This window comes from Pinus tabuliformis, chromosome 2_1, assembly GCF_031772625.1.
Source record: "Pinus tabuliformis cultivar Carrire ecotype Pingquan chromosome 2_1, CPIR1, whole genome shotgun sequence".
NCBI classification, from domain to species: domain Eukaryota; kingdom Viridiplantae; phylum Streptophyta; class Pinopsida; order Pinales; family Pinaceae; genus Pinus; species Pinus tabuliformis.
Window position 1 is genome coordinate 272,647,483 of NC_142299.1, and position 15,936 is coordinate 272,663,418.

Here is a 15,936-nt window from a genome sequence, read left to right on the forward strand (position 1 = left end):
AGTCCATCCGAGCATTTGTCACTTCGGGCTCGTTAAAACATCGAAGGAGACTAGAGTCATCTTTAGCTTTTTCTCGACTCTTTAAAACTGAAAAAGAAAGTTGTGTCTAAAAGCGTCGTTAACAATTTATTTTAAACGGAACAATCACCCTTATTCCCGCGTTGATCTTTAGGTTGAAAAGATGGAGCACACCAACCAAGGAGTTCCCCTTGGTGGAAATCCTAGTCCCTTCTCCTCTTGGGGAGATGTTGGTGCGCCCCACATGGCCACATTGTCGCTTCCAGGACTGACAATTGGCCTACCAGTCTGGCTCTTTTCAACCAATGTCGTTCAGAATACCACCATTCCTGAACAGTCAAGTCAACAGTTAGATCAGACAAGAGTTGCCTCCTAGCCTTCTACTTCATCTTCCTCTCCTCCTTCCTCTTCGCTTGACGGAACTGGTCGGTCAAAGAACCGGGTTCCTAAGGAGAAGAAGAAAGGAAAGAAGCAGAAGGAGCCTAAGGCGACTGGGGGCAAACAAGTGTCATCTAACAAAAATCCAAACACAGCACTCGTAAGGCCTAAATCGCCATGCGTCATATGCAGGGGAGACCACTTCCATAGAGATTGTCCATGTATCCCCCGGATACTAAGAGACTGGTCCCCCCGTTTGCACAATTCGGTAGCATCGACCTCTGATAGCCATGTCGACTGCTCACCGTCAACTAGTGGGAGTGAAGCCCCAGGACAGAGCGGGAAAGCTAAATTTCCCTGCAGACTGTGTGAAGGCGATCATGCCATCCACCGTTGTCCCTTCTTAGACGAGGCAAAAAGAGTTCTGGAAGATCGCCTGATTTTACGAGCGAATCTTCCTCCTGGATATCAAAAACTCTTGCCAAGTCCCTCGCTAGTTGAGAATCAGGGCAACCCGCCCACAGGGTCAGCCGAAGTACCTGTCATTGAAGATGAACCGTCTGAATCCATACCTGACGAAATTCTAAAGGTTGAAACGGCAGTTGACCCGGTTTTGCCTTCAGAGGCTCTATCTTCGAATGACACCATCACAGAGGAGAATAAAGACGACACCGTCCAAGTTCTCTTCATCAGCACTGACTTTGATGATTTAGGGGGCAATGCCTCCATTCCTTTATCGCAGGAAGGAAGTTCATCAGAGCGCTATCCGGCCGTTTACTCGGTCCCACCACCAAGCAACCTGGTTGTGTCCTTTGACTGGAATCAACTAGGCAGACCCCGCTTGCCAGCTAGCATACCATTCAGAATTATTGTCCAAATATACAGAATGGTAATGGCTGGTACAATTATTGATGAAGGGGCATCTGTGAGTATCCTTTCCTCTATTGCTTGGAAAGCGCTTGGTTCACCTGCGCTTTTGCCTGAAATGAGAAATCTATCAGGCTTTAATAAGGGAACCAGTCGCCCTTTAGGGATCCTCCCCAATATGCCGATAACATTGAAAGGGAAGACCGTTCAAATGAACGTGATGGTTGTTCAAGGACCCTTGGATTATAACCTAATCCTTGGACGAGACTATATATATTGCATGGGAGCCATAGTCTCCTCACTCTTTAGAGTAATGTGTTTTCCGCATGAAGGAAGAATGGTCAAGCTCGTGGATCAACTTTCGTTTCTCGGATCACACATCGCAAATAGTCGTATACCATCCCTAAATGGTCTGTTCATGAAAGAAGTGTCTCAACCCACGGTCCGTCCTCCTGATGAGCGCGAGTAATCCGGGAGGATATGACTGGAACCCAGGGGGCATGCGTCCTGGTCTGCTTCGACAGAGACCTTTGGGTATAAGATAGGTTTCCGCGGGAGAATATGACTAGTCCGTACCCCGTCTGTAAAGGAAAGAGGGTTGTTCTAGAATAAGATTCTTTTGTCAAAGTTATGTGAGTGGAATAATCTGCTTTTCACTCACCTTTGTCTATTTCGGTAGGCATTGCCGAGGAAGTGTTTTGTTTAATTTGCTAACGAGACAATCTTTGGGTAACCTGAAAGAGGTAAGCCTCTCCCGGTAAAACGAAAGTTTTAGTGGAAAAGAAGTAGAGGTAACCTTGAAATTCTGTCTTATGCCTGGGGGCATGCAAACCTTTTGGAGTGCTTGCAAGGGGCGACTATTTATTTTTTAAATTTTTAGGACCTCTAACCCTTTAAACTCGTAGGATTAGTCGTTTCCGAACTTGCATAACGAAAGGATGTAGAGCAAAGCGTAGTGAGATGAAGCTCCAGGAAAAAATAGCAATCTCACATGAGACACTCTTATCATATGACTGGTATAATCGAGCAGTTTTACCGCGGAATTTATGCTCGTTAAAAAATAGAAAAGCGAGATCCGAGCAGTTTTAGCACATAGTTCATGCTCGTTAAAAAATAAACATAAGATTGAGCAGTGTTTTGGCGCATTCAAGCTCGTTAAAAAATGAACCCATCCCGGTAAATAACCATTGAGTATGTAACCTGATCAGCCATAAAAACCTTGGTCGTGTTTTGTGCACCGTCACCTCCACTGTTCATTTGGTCGATCGTTTACCTCCATTTGATTGTTTACCCATTTTGAGGAACAACTGCGAAGAGTGATTTCACCTAGCCATCTTTGTGACACTGCCGTGATTGGAAAATTCCAACCTGTACCTGGAATCAGCTGCTAACCCTGTTCATCACTCGTTCCTCAAAAGACGAGTCTTCTTTAAGCTCTTTTCAATTGACTCGTAAAATATGAAAAGATTGCCGAGTTTTGGCCTTCCAGCTCGTTAAAGCGACCGGAAGTGCTATCCCTCCTCTAGATTTTAATCTTTTTGGACCTGAGGGATTATTGCACAAAAAGATCGAGCGCTTGTTTTGTTCGGCTCGTTAAAAATACCGAAAACTCATCCCTTCTGTATTGTTTTATACTTTTTCGGACTTAAGGGATTAGATGACGAAAAAGGAAGTTTGGAGTTAACTTTATGTACCTTTTCAAACTCTCTAAAAATGAAAAGGGCCGAGTTTTCCTTGTCGTTAGACTCGTTAAAATCACTAAATAGCGACAAACTTGTCTTTAGACGAGAACGAGTTTCACTATCGCTAGGCTCGTTAAAGCATAGCGATGGGCTTGCCCGAAGGGCAAGTTATAGAACAAGCATATGTTATCCTCCTCAAGCTTGACAAAAATAAAGAGGTACTGGTCAGAAATGACTGGGGAAAAATTGGGAATCAAGAAAACTTTGATGGTAGCAGGTCCCTCTTGAACATGACACTTTTCCTCCGTACCACATCGGGTTGGGTTGTTTCATTCACCGGTCACATCACCATGGTCTCGCCATACCATCCATACTTGGGGTAATGCTACCAATCCATCGCATCAGTGTCGCCATATGTTCAAGAGAAGTTGTTCAAAAAGAGTCAAACGGATCCCATCCACTGCCATACATTATCCTTCATCCATTCATGACCGCCACCCTGAATCATATGTCACAGATTGTTTTCACCTCCATTAAAATCATTAGCTCCGTTCCGTGTCACTGATGTGGGATTCATTAAGGCCCTCCTTTGACGGATTGCTTCTTGTCGACATCAGCTCATTATCTAAGAAGTTGATCTAGGAACAACCCCTTCAGTACTTTGAAGCTTGCATGCCTCAATGGCAAGTTTCTCACTTCCGGCGACAGGTATACATCAATGACCTTCGACCAAAAGATTTTGCGTGGTGTTCGACGCCAAGTCCTTTATTCACACCACATGAATTGTACTGCAGTACCTTGAGGGTCATTATCATTACCGGTGATTCCTCTCGCGCTTGTTAACGGTTTACATCATTGACCGGTAATCAAGCGATGTCTTTCCATGTTCGACTTCAGCGCAATTCTCACATGGATTGACTTGTACTTAGAGTGAAGATCGAACGAGTTTGAAGACCCCGGATCTAGTTTCATCCATCCGGGCTGCGATATATATTCAGGAAAAATAAAGACATTTGACATGTACATCATTGCAGCAGATGATCATCCTACTCAAAGGATGATATTTTCACCAAAAATATCAGTCTACCATCAGACGATCGTCTGTTCTATGTACCAAAATGTATTTATAAAGCTGAGCATGGGAATGCCCGCCTTAGCTAGATCATGAAAGCAGTATGAATCATAATGTATTGTATTGTATCTTATTACAGGTCTCCTCCCAGTAAATGGATGAACTTCGGACTCTCCTGGATAAAGCATTTCACCCGATAAACGGCCTCATACTTTAGGGGGCAACTGTTATAGACATTTTTGTGCCTTGCATCACCGAGCATGAAATGTCAATAATCAAGGGATCCAAAGTCCCTAAACATGTTGTTCCTACCCCTAGAGGAACAAGGCCAGCAAACCACAGCAATTCACAAAAGTTCTCCACCTGAAAACACTCAAAAACAAGGCAATTCTGGATCATGTCAACTGCTCCACTGAGCATCTGCGCTGAATGTCAACTGCTCCACTGTCTACCTGCGTTGAATGTCAACTGCAACAAAGGCTACCTGCGCTGAGCGTAACTGGACAAGTGGCAGGCTCATTTCTCAATGTGTCAATGCCCAGGAAGCTTCCAAAATGACACTTGGATCAGGGAATTCGACTGGTGATGAGTAAGAGGTTCCAAATCTCCAAGTGGAAGCAAGAACCTCCAAGTGGACTCAAGAACTGAAGAGGGAGAGGACACTAGTCAGTTTCATACCAGCCTCAAGCTGACTCATCCTCTCTCCAAAAACTCCTATATATAGATCTCTCCTCCATGAGATCAGGAGGCTGGAATTTTGTTATTGCAAAGAATTGTTGTTGGTTTGAGGTTGGATCATTGGGTGTTTATGCTTTGAAGGGAGCTGAAGAAGGAATTCCATTCTGCTGGGAAGGAGATGCTGGGTTGGAGCCCTATGGGTTGTATCTCTTCCTGAACCTTGTTATCAATCAATAAAGCTTCTTGGTTCTTTCCTATATGCTGGTGTATATTGTATGATTTGCATTAGTATATTTGATTTACTTCTAATCCTGAATCATTTATGAATATGTATATTTGCCTTTGTGTTGTGTTCTTCTCTTGTCGCAAGTAGCTGTTCTCTTGTCACAGGTAGCTGTTCTCTTGTGATCTCGTGGAAATCAAGTAGCTGTTCTCTTGAGCAAGCGAGGAGACAAGTAGCTGTGGACACCCAAAGAGAAGAAGATCTAGATCGAGGGACAACTGGAAGACAACGGTAAGTCTACCAATCTCCCCTCTTTCACATTTCATAAAGGAAGAAACCGAAGTAGCTGTATTCGTTTGTTGCTAAGGTACTGTCACACCTTAGGTGGATAGGATCGTCCTGCATAGGCATTTTTCCCCACAACATATGTACAACCAAGATGTGGTGTTCAGAGAGGTGAAAGATGTTATTAAACATGAATTCCAACCAAAGAAACCTAAGAAGATAGAGTTTGAGCTTAAGGAGGAAGATTCAGACTCTACAACAGAGGAGGAATCAAAAGATGAAGAGCTACAAGAAGGCAGCCAGAAAGGTATAGTCCATTTTCTTTCTATTCAAATTTTGCTTTATCTATTACTGATGATGATCCCAGAACTGTGAAGGAAGCAGTAGATTCAAAGGATGGCAAACTCTAGAAAGAGGCCATGGTTGATGAAATGACATCTTTGCACAAAAATGAGGCATGGGATCTAGTGGAGTTGTTGGTTGGAAGGAAACCCATTGATAGCAAATGGGTGTTCAAGAAGAAGATAAATGTAGAAGGAAAGGTGGAGAAATACAAAGCCCGGTTGGTAGCAAAAGGTTATTCCCAGATGCCGAGAATTGATTTTGGTGATATTTTTTCTCCTGTTGCCAAGGTAGCTTCTATTAGATTACTTCTATCTGTTGTTGTTGCTTTTGATTTTGAGGTAGAACAAATGGATGTGAAGACATCATTTCTTCATGGGGATCTAGAAGAGGAGATCTACATGAAGAAACCTGAAGGTTTTGCAGTGAAGGGTAAGAAAGAACTGGTATGCAAGTTAAAGAAGTCTCTATATGGGTTAAAACAATCACGAAGGATGTGGTATCATAAATGTGATACATTTATATGGGGACTTGGCTTCACCAGAAGCAAAGTAGATCACTGTGTGTATTTTAAATTAATTGGTGACCGTGTTAATTATCTAGACTTGTATGTGGATGATATGTTGCTGGTTGGAAATGACAAAGAAATTATCCAGGATTTGAAAACCCATTTTTCCTCCAAATTTGACATGAAAGATCTTGGTGCTGCAAACTATATTTTGGGCATGGAAATTAAAAGAGATTGGACAAAGAGGAAGCTCTGGTTAAACCAGAGGAAGTATGTTGAGACAATATTGTAGAGGCTTAATATGCAGGATAGTAAACCGGTGAAGATTCCTATTCCTGTAGGTGTAAAGTTATCTGTTGAACAGTTTCCCAAGACACAAGAAGAGGAAGAGGACATGTCCCATGTTCCATATGCAAGTGCAGTCGGTAGCCTGATGTATGCAATGGTTTGTACTAGACCAGACATTGCACATGTAGTGGGAGTATTGAGCAGGTTTATGTCAAAACTAGGGAAGGAGCACTGGACAGCAGTGAAGCGGGTTTTTAGGTATTTGCGTGCCAATAGTGATTATGGTTTGTGCTACCAAGGAAGACCAGGATTGGACAGAGTGTTGACTATTTGTGGCTTTGTTGATGCATACTAGGCTGGAGACCTGGATTAGAGAAGATATACAAGTGGGTATGTGTTTAACCTATTTGGAGGTGCAGTCAGTTGGATGAGTAAGAAACAATCAGTAGTGGCACTATCAACTACATAGGCAAAATATATGGCAGCCACTCATGCAAGAAAGGAAGCAGTTTGGTTATAGAGATTGTGTTCAAGTATGGGGTTAGTACAGGGAGCTATAAGGATAGATTGTGACAGCCAAAGTGCAATTTTATTGGCAAAGAACCATGCATATCATTCAAAGAAAAAACACATTGATGTTAAATATCACTTTGTGAGGGATATGATAGAAGAAAAAAAGATGTTGTTGGTAAAGGTGGACACTTTGAAGAATACTATAGATGCATTGAGAAAATCTGTGATCTCTGAGAAGTTCTCTTGGTGTAGAGAAACAATGGGCATTGCAAGGCTAGATAAATGACTAAGCTATCCTATGGCCCCACGTGGAAAGAAAACAACAAGTGGTCGAATGTTGGGTTGTGTTATATTATTTCCACGACTAGCCGATGTACTTAACCAGGGGGTTAGAAGGGGGCGGAGCGCCCCCTTCGTTGCGCCGATTGCATAGCAGTGGGGGTCATAGGGGGATTGAGGGGTGTAGGTAACCCCACTCTACGGGGTCCGGGGCAACTCCCCGGAAGATTTGTTTTTGGACCCTATATTAGGTTGGGCAGACCTACCTATGGTTTTGTGCATGATGTTGGCACATGGTTTTGGACGCGATGGTTTTTGGTCCATGGTTTTGGATGCGATGGTTTTCGGTCCATGGTTTTGGCCGCGATTGTTTTCAGTCCATGGTTTTGGCCGCGATGGTTTTCGGTCCATGGTATTGGATGCTTCGACATGTATAAATATGTATTGTAACATTGAAAGGAACATAATGAAAAATCAAGCTAGTAGTCCCGGTTTTAGGATCTAGGGGAAAATATCTGTGTATATGTGTTTTATGTGTTATGCTCTCGCATTGTTTATTTTTTGTATTTTAGAATTCGTATGCAGGTAATTTTTGTACAGGGTTAAAACCTACAATGGCCTTGAGGGGGCACGAGAAACTACTTACTGCCTTAGAAACCTACTCCATCATTTCCACATGTTTCCTTTTCCTGCGATACGATCTCTACCGTCCATCCTATGATTAACCTTGTCCGTCCATCTCTTGACTTAATCCACGTGATAAGATCTCAGTTGTTCATCGCTTTGTAACCCTGTCTATCCATCTCTTGACTTAATCCGCATGATATGATCTCAGTCGTTCATTACTTCGTAACCGTGTCTATCCATCTCTTGACTTAACCTTCGCAATAAGACCTCAGCAGTTCATCTAGTGTGTTCACCCCGTTCATCCATCTAGTCACTTAAGCCTTCACAATAAGATCTTCGTTGTTCACCCTGTGCGTTCACCCTGTTTATCCATCTAGTCACTTAAGCCTTTGTGATAAGATCTCCACCATCCATCTTCTGTTCATTGATTGATCCAACGGTCCCTATGCATTACTGTGCCCTTACATCCTCCTTTCATTGATTTTGACCTCCGATTGCTCTTCCGCTTGAAAACCGATTTAGCTTAAGTTTCTTTGCTTACACCTTAGTATAGTTTAATGCTCTTTACCTCTGCAACTTAGAAAGAAACCTTAGGTTAGTGATTGTTTTAGAAATTCTACTTAGCACATTTGTTTAATTGGTTAGTTAGGTTATGGTGTGAGTTAGCATTACATGTTGTTTTCTTCACTACTGCAGTAGAGTAGCTCTCTCTTAGAATAGATTTGGTCTTCTTCCATCAAATAATTAAGCTTCTTCTGACCCTATAAAAGTCTGGCTTGGAACCCCTGGGGTCTCTTGCCAGATGAACAAGTGACAATAGGCAGGACCTTCACTTCTACTTTTGCATATAGAACTGTCACCTCCAAGTTTGTACAAACCCCAGGTTGATAAGTAAAGCTGGTAGCCCTGCGAGTTGCAACATTCTTGTTGCAATACCTAGGCTCATAACTTTTTGGCGCCATTTCCGAGGAGGTCTCTAAGTAGAATGTGATTACTACTTTCTTTTATTTCTAGTCTTCAACTTTCTTTTCTTCTACTTCTTATCCTCAATTTTCTTCCATTAGTTTATTTCTACAAAAGTAATCTAGTTTCTTCCTTTGTTTTAGTTGTCATTATCTGCTTTCCTTTCAATTAAGCAAGTAGTCTTTTTATTAGTAGTTTTCATTCAATCAACAATTTCATTCTGCAAGTACTTTCTAGCTTTAACAAAATCTTACAAAAACAAAACCAAAAACATTTCCTTTCATGCCTTGTAGGAATAGGGACAATTTAGGTAAATTCTTGTCAAATACCCCCACTGCATCCAACAGTCAACCTTCTCTCTTCTTCGGTGACTGTGATTTGGAAGAACCTTTAGGTGAGAAACCTTACATATTTGAAGAACCTACATGGGAAGAAGAAGAGGAAGAACCCATTCCTACTAAACTATTGGTTGAAAACCTAAGTGACAAAGGAAATAGAGAGAGAATTAAGAGTGCCTTCCCCATCACAGAGACTAATGGGGACACTAAGATGAAGAATATAAGCCCCTCTGCACTACCTCATTTCCATGGCTTGACCACAAAGGACCCTGACACTTTCCTATTTGAGTTTGTTGTTATATGTCGAACCTATGACTATACACATGATGAGAAAAAAGTTAAAACTATTCCCATCTACCCTCAAGGATGCAGCATTGTGCTGGTTCATGGGTTTACCTAGAGATAGCATCACAACTTGGGCTTAGATTAAATAGAATTTTAACAACAAACATAGGGACTATTGTAAGTCAAAGGATACTAAAGAAGATATTTTCAGGATAACCATAGGCCAGGATGAATCCCTAGAAGACTATGAAGAAAGATTCCAGCTCAGTTACAAAAGGGCTAGGTGCACACTTGACCTTGAGTCACTAAAGTTGGTCCTGCTTAGAGGAGTAAGGGAGGATCTTCTGGATACCTTACATATGATAGCAGGAGGAGATGCCTACCAATTACCCTATGAGGATATTAAGACTATCTTTAGAAACCATTCTACGGTAGCCAAGAAAAATGGTAGGGGTAGTCAACCTATGGCCAGTACATCATCCTCCAACTTATCCATCAAGGGTGAAATTGGAAATATGCTGGAAGATTTCAAAAGTGATATTCTACAAACCCTTGCCTTGCAATTGGACACCATGAACATCAAAATGAAGCAAGAGGAAGCAGAGAGAGCCTTGGCCATCTTTTGTCCTATATGCACCAGGAGGCATCCTAGGAATGAATGCCCATTGAACTATATTAAGATTTTCTCAGTCTGTGAAGAAAACCACTCCATAGACAAGTGCCCTTCTTTACCTGGACTCAAAGTTGTATATCAAGGAGCTGAAGGGGTCACTTGTTGGAAATAATACTGAGAGGGGGGGGGGGGTGAATTAGTATTATCAATTTAATAATATTTCATTTCCATAAACTAATTGATATTCGCTACTTCTATTAATTCAACCTGCATATATACGCAACTGTGTTTAGAGAAAACTGTGTATAACTTGTAGATTTATAATTTAGTTAGCTATCTTAATCTGTGTATCAGAATGATAAAACAATAATCAAGTGCAGTATATAGAACAGGCAATCACACACATGAACACAAGATATAAGGTGGAAACCCAATGTGGGTGAAAACCACATGTTGCAATTCGTCTCTATCTTCTTTTTAATAAGAAACTTTGTTTTACAATATTTCTGTACTGGTGTTGTCTTTTACTAGTATGCAGGCTTCTACCTGCAGAAGGCTACAACCTTCTCTTGTTCTCCAGCTTCTCCTGGAAGGGAGCTACAACCCCCTTAGCTCTTGTACTAGCTGATGTACTATTATGTAGGTGATGACCTACAGAAGGCTACAATCTTCTCTCTTCTTCCAAGGACCATGTTTCATAAATTTTCAGATTCGATCCATCAATCAAACATCAAAAATATCTGCATCAACCAATCTCCTTTGCACCAAGCAAAACTGAATCAAACAATCACTTCTCTGAACATTGTAACTAGAATACAGTAACAGTACCAGAACCCAACCAAAACCCAGAACACTGCAATAGTAAACAGAAGTAGATAAAACATATTTTATGAGACATATGCTACTTCAATATGTAGAACCTACGTGCATACGCTGAAATATTAAGGCAAACCTGCGTATACACTATTTTAAATTACCGAACCAGTGTGTATACGTGCCTTTGCTATGTTGAACCTGCGTACAAATCTGTAAAATATAATTTACCCTTTTCAACTATTCAGACATCAGTTATACCCATATCATTAGATTTACAGATCAAGACATGCGTCAAATATAAAAGATCAAAATCACACAAAGATACTTCTCTTCAAGCCTTAAGATCTCGACCCATCAATAGAACTTATCCTTCTTCTAGCGCTCAGGTTCCTCCTTGATTCAGATCTAGCTATGCACCATAACCCAATGACCAGTATTCTAGATCTTGCTCTTCATAAGATATTCAATACTTGAGTGTCTTTGCCTAATGATCTCCTTCCCCTTTTATAGTCTTAGGCCTTACTCAATACCATGGTCCAAAACCACTTAGAATCAATACCTGGGTTCAACACTTCGAACAAGATACCGTGGACCAAAACCAAGTTTTCCAAACTGTATGCACTTTTCTGTGCATGAAAATGCATGTATACAAATACGCGCCTTTTGGTCTGTGAATCTGTGTGTATACGCGGCTTGGTAAAAGGGGACCTACGTATACCTCCTTTTCCTTTATTCTGTGAGCATGTGAGCCTGAACTATCATCTGAGTGAGTTGTCGAGTGAGTTGTCATCAAGGACAACACCTGTGCCATAGTGCCAAACCTATGTCATAATGCCAACAATCTCCCCCTTTGGACTTGATGGCAACCCCAAGTCACTCTCCCCCTTTGTCATCAAGGGTAAATGGTTATGCTCCCCCTGAGTACATGCTGAAATCTCTGCTCTGCTGTGCTGTCCATGCTCCCCCTGACTGTAGGCAAGGTCTGAAACATGAGTCTATACATCATAAATGACCTTCCTATCACCAAAGACTCATACATACATCCATCTCCCAACCAAGTGGGGATATACCAAAAATTTATACATGATAAAACAAGAATATTACATCATCCATCCCAGGCATAGTGGGGAAACAAAATAGGCCATTACATGACCTTGATAATAAAAGAAATACATGACATAGAGACCAAGTATCTAAGACAAGACTATGATAGTTATCAGCAACTATCATCAGCAGCATCTATCAATCACCATCCAGACCAGCAACCATGATCTCCCTCTGCACCTGTTCCACCTGAATCAAAAACAACTGTGAAATTGTACCAAGATCTTCTAAGATAATGCCAACAATGCATTATTAGAAGTATATGCTCCCCCTAAACCTGTGCCAGATGATCACTGTTAGACCCATATCAGACTCTTTTCATCCTGATTCTGGCCCACTGATATTCTTCAAACCAACATATATGCAATTGTATCCACAAAAACCAGCGTATGTACACGAATACGCTTCATGAAACTCACGTACAACCACTATTCTCTGAAACAGATACGTGTCAACAGCAAGATGATGCATCAACTGCTCCCAGCCTCTGTATGAGGTATTCAAAAGTCTCTTTGGGCAGTGATTTGGTGAATATATCAGCAACCTGTTCCTTGGAGGGAACATACTCCAATTTTACTTTTTGCTCAAGCACTTGTTCTTGGAGAAAATGATATTTGATAGGTATGTGCTTGGTCTTGGAATGCATGAAAGGATTATTTGAAATGCTGATTACACTTGTATTATCACATAGAATGGAGATGGGTGGAGTACAAGTGATTTGAATGTCTTACAATCCTTGCATCATCCAAAGGAGTTGTGTGCAGCAAGATGCAGCAGCCACATATTCTGCTTCAGCTATAGATAATTCAATTGAACTTTGTTTCTTGCTGAACCAAGACACTAATCTAGAACCTATAAAGAATACACCAACACTAGTGCTTTTTCTATCATCCACGCTTCCTGCCCAATATGCATCTGTATATGCATGAAGTGTGAGATCTGTATCTCTAGGATACCATAAGCCATAGTTTTGTGTTCCTTGAAGATATTTGAAAATCCTTTTAATTGCCTGAAGGTGTTCTTCCTTTGGATTTGCCTAGAATCTTCCAACTATTCCCACTACATGCATGATGTCTGGTCGGGTACCTGTTAGATAGAGCAGACTACCAATCATGGATCTATAGGTCGGTTGATGTACTGTTGCTGATTCATCATTTGCACTGAGGCTGCATCTTGTTACCATAGGGGTACATACTGGTTTCGAATCTTCCATGCCATATTTCTTCAAGATCTGCTTGAGGTACTTGGTTTGTGATAGAAATATACCGTCTTTGTTTTGTTGGACTTGTAAACCAAGAAAATATGTGAGCTCACCAAGTAGGGACATTTCAAATTCTTTCTGCATCACCAAAGTAAAGTTTTGACTCATGGCTTCTTCATTGCTACCAAAGATGATATCATCAACATACACAACAAGTATTAGCAATTTATCATTGTCAATTTTTATATATAGATTGTTATCTACTGATCCTTTTGAAAAACCTTGTTGATGGAGGTATTTTTCCAAACGATAATACCAAGCTCTTGGAGCCTGTTTAAGACCATAGAGAGCCTTTCTGAGTTTGCATACAAGTTTTGGATCATTTACAAGGATGAATCCATCTGGTTGCTCAATGTACACTTCTTCTTCTAAGTCTCCATTTAGAAAGGCAGATTTTAAATCCATTTGATATACTTTGAACTTCTAAAAGCTAGAGAGAGTAAGGAACATTCTTATGGCTTCAAGTCTAGCAACCGGTGCAAAAGTTTCTTCAAAGTCTACACCTTCTTGTTGAGCATACCCTTTACAAACAAGTCTAGCCTTGTTTCTAATAACATCTCTGTTTTCATTTAGCTTGCTTTTTAATATCCATTTGGTCCCTATGAAATTCTTATCATTAGGTCTAGGAACCAATTCCCAAGTGTTATTCTTTTCAATCTGCTCAATTTCTTCATTCATGGCCTTGAACCAGCATTCATCTTTGCATGCTTCACTTATATTTCGTGGTTCGATGGAGGAGAGCAATGCTAGATAGCTTGAAGCTTTTGTAATAGTTCTTCTTGTTTGTACACCTACCTCTTTCTACCCCAAAATTTGAGTCTCTAGATGATTCTTCTGGACATACTTGGATGGAGTCTTTTCTTCTACCCTTATCTGTTCCTCTGCTGCCTCATAGGTTTCTTCTTCAGTATTAGCCTGATTTGATGTTGAAGGATAGTCCTCATCATCTTCAAAATCTTCTGATTTTACCTGTTTTGGATTGTTGCCTACTTCATCAACCACCACATCAATACTTTCAACAATTTTTCCAAGTCTTTTATTGTAACACTTATATCCTTTACTTCGGGAAGAGTAACCAAGGAGAATGCCTTCATTTGCTCTAGGTTCAAACTTTCCATGCTTTTCATTAGTCCTTTTGATGTAACATTTGCTTCCAAAAACATTGAAGTATTTTATAGTAGGAGTCTTACCATACCAAAGTTCATGAGGAGTTTGAGTGTTGTTTACCTGGACGTTTGTTTTGTTGAGAATAGTAATGGCAAAAAATGCAGCTTCACCCCAGAAGGTTGCAGGAGTTCCAAACTCATCAAGCATAGCACGATCCATTTGTTGAACTGTTCTGTTCATCCTTTCTACTACCCCATTTTGCTGGGGAGTCCTTGCAGTGGAGAATTCCCTTCTTATTCCATGTTCTTCACAAAAGTTGAAAAATTCATTCGAGGTAAATTACCCTCCTCGATCAGACCTGAGGCATTTGATTTTTCGATCTGATTCATTTTCAACCAAGGCTTTGAAATTTTCAAAAGATTCGTCTTTATGCTTTAGAAGTCCTATCCAACACATTCTGGAAAAGTCATCAATGAACAATATAAAATATTCTTCTCCACGAGGTGACTTTTTTCTTGATGGACCACATAAATCACTATGGACAAGTTCAAGTGGCTTACTAGCTGATCCTTCCTTCTCAGGGAAATGTGTTCTAGTTTGCTTACCAAATTGACATGATTTGCATATTGTATTATCTGGAATTCTGATGTCAGGAAGATCATGAACAGCCTGATATTTGCATGCTTTCCTTATCTGAGGGAAGCTTAGATCCCCCAATCTTTTGTGCCATAGCCAGTGTTCATCATTTTTGCTTAGATAGCATTGTTGTTATCCTCCCTTGAGTATGTATAAATTATTTTGATTTCTTGTGACTTTGATCACTGTTTCTCCTATATCAAGCTCACGAACAATACATCCATTTGATCAAAATACTACCTCATTTCCTTGATCACACATTTGACTAACACTCAATAGATTATGATTTAAGCCGTCAACATACATAACATTCCCAGCTTTGACCTTTTCTTTTAAGAGAACATAGCCTTTATCCTTTATGACTGCAGGGGTGTCATTTCCAAATGAGACCTTCCTTTCCTTTTCTAAGGCACTATATGACTGAAGTTTTTCTTTATCACCTGTCATATGTTTCGAGCATCCACTATTGATGTACCATTGATTTTCCTATCCTTCTGCATATAAGGCTATACCACATCTTTCTATTTGTGGTTCTTTCTTTCTCCATGTTTTGGGACCCAATGAAGCTTTCTCCTTTTGAGACGTTTGCCGAAACTTAATCCTGCATTTAGAATCTTCATGACCGAAGTTGTTACAAATAGAGCATTCTATTTCATTTTCAAGAGTAGAAAAGTTATTGTAGGTCCTCTTCATTATCCCAGTCACACTCCTTTGATTTCGTGCTTCTCTAGTCATGATGGTCTTGTAGACAACACATTGAGCAGCTTTGTGTCCAAAGTTATGACATGAGAAACATTGGCCATTAAATAAATTCCTCCGATTATCAAATCTACTGACCAGGTGATTGTAGTTTCCATTGACATTCATTCTTGAAGTAAATTGAGAATGATTTACCTGTGGTTGGTTGTAGCTTCTGTTCATCTTTGAAGTAGCTTGACCCTGATTTACCTGGTGATCCACTTTATGCCTTTGCTGACGATTGTCAACCTGTTCACTTCTCCTTGCTACATCAAGATAACTTTTGGAGGTGGATGGCTTTTGAGATGCTTCTTT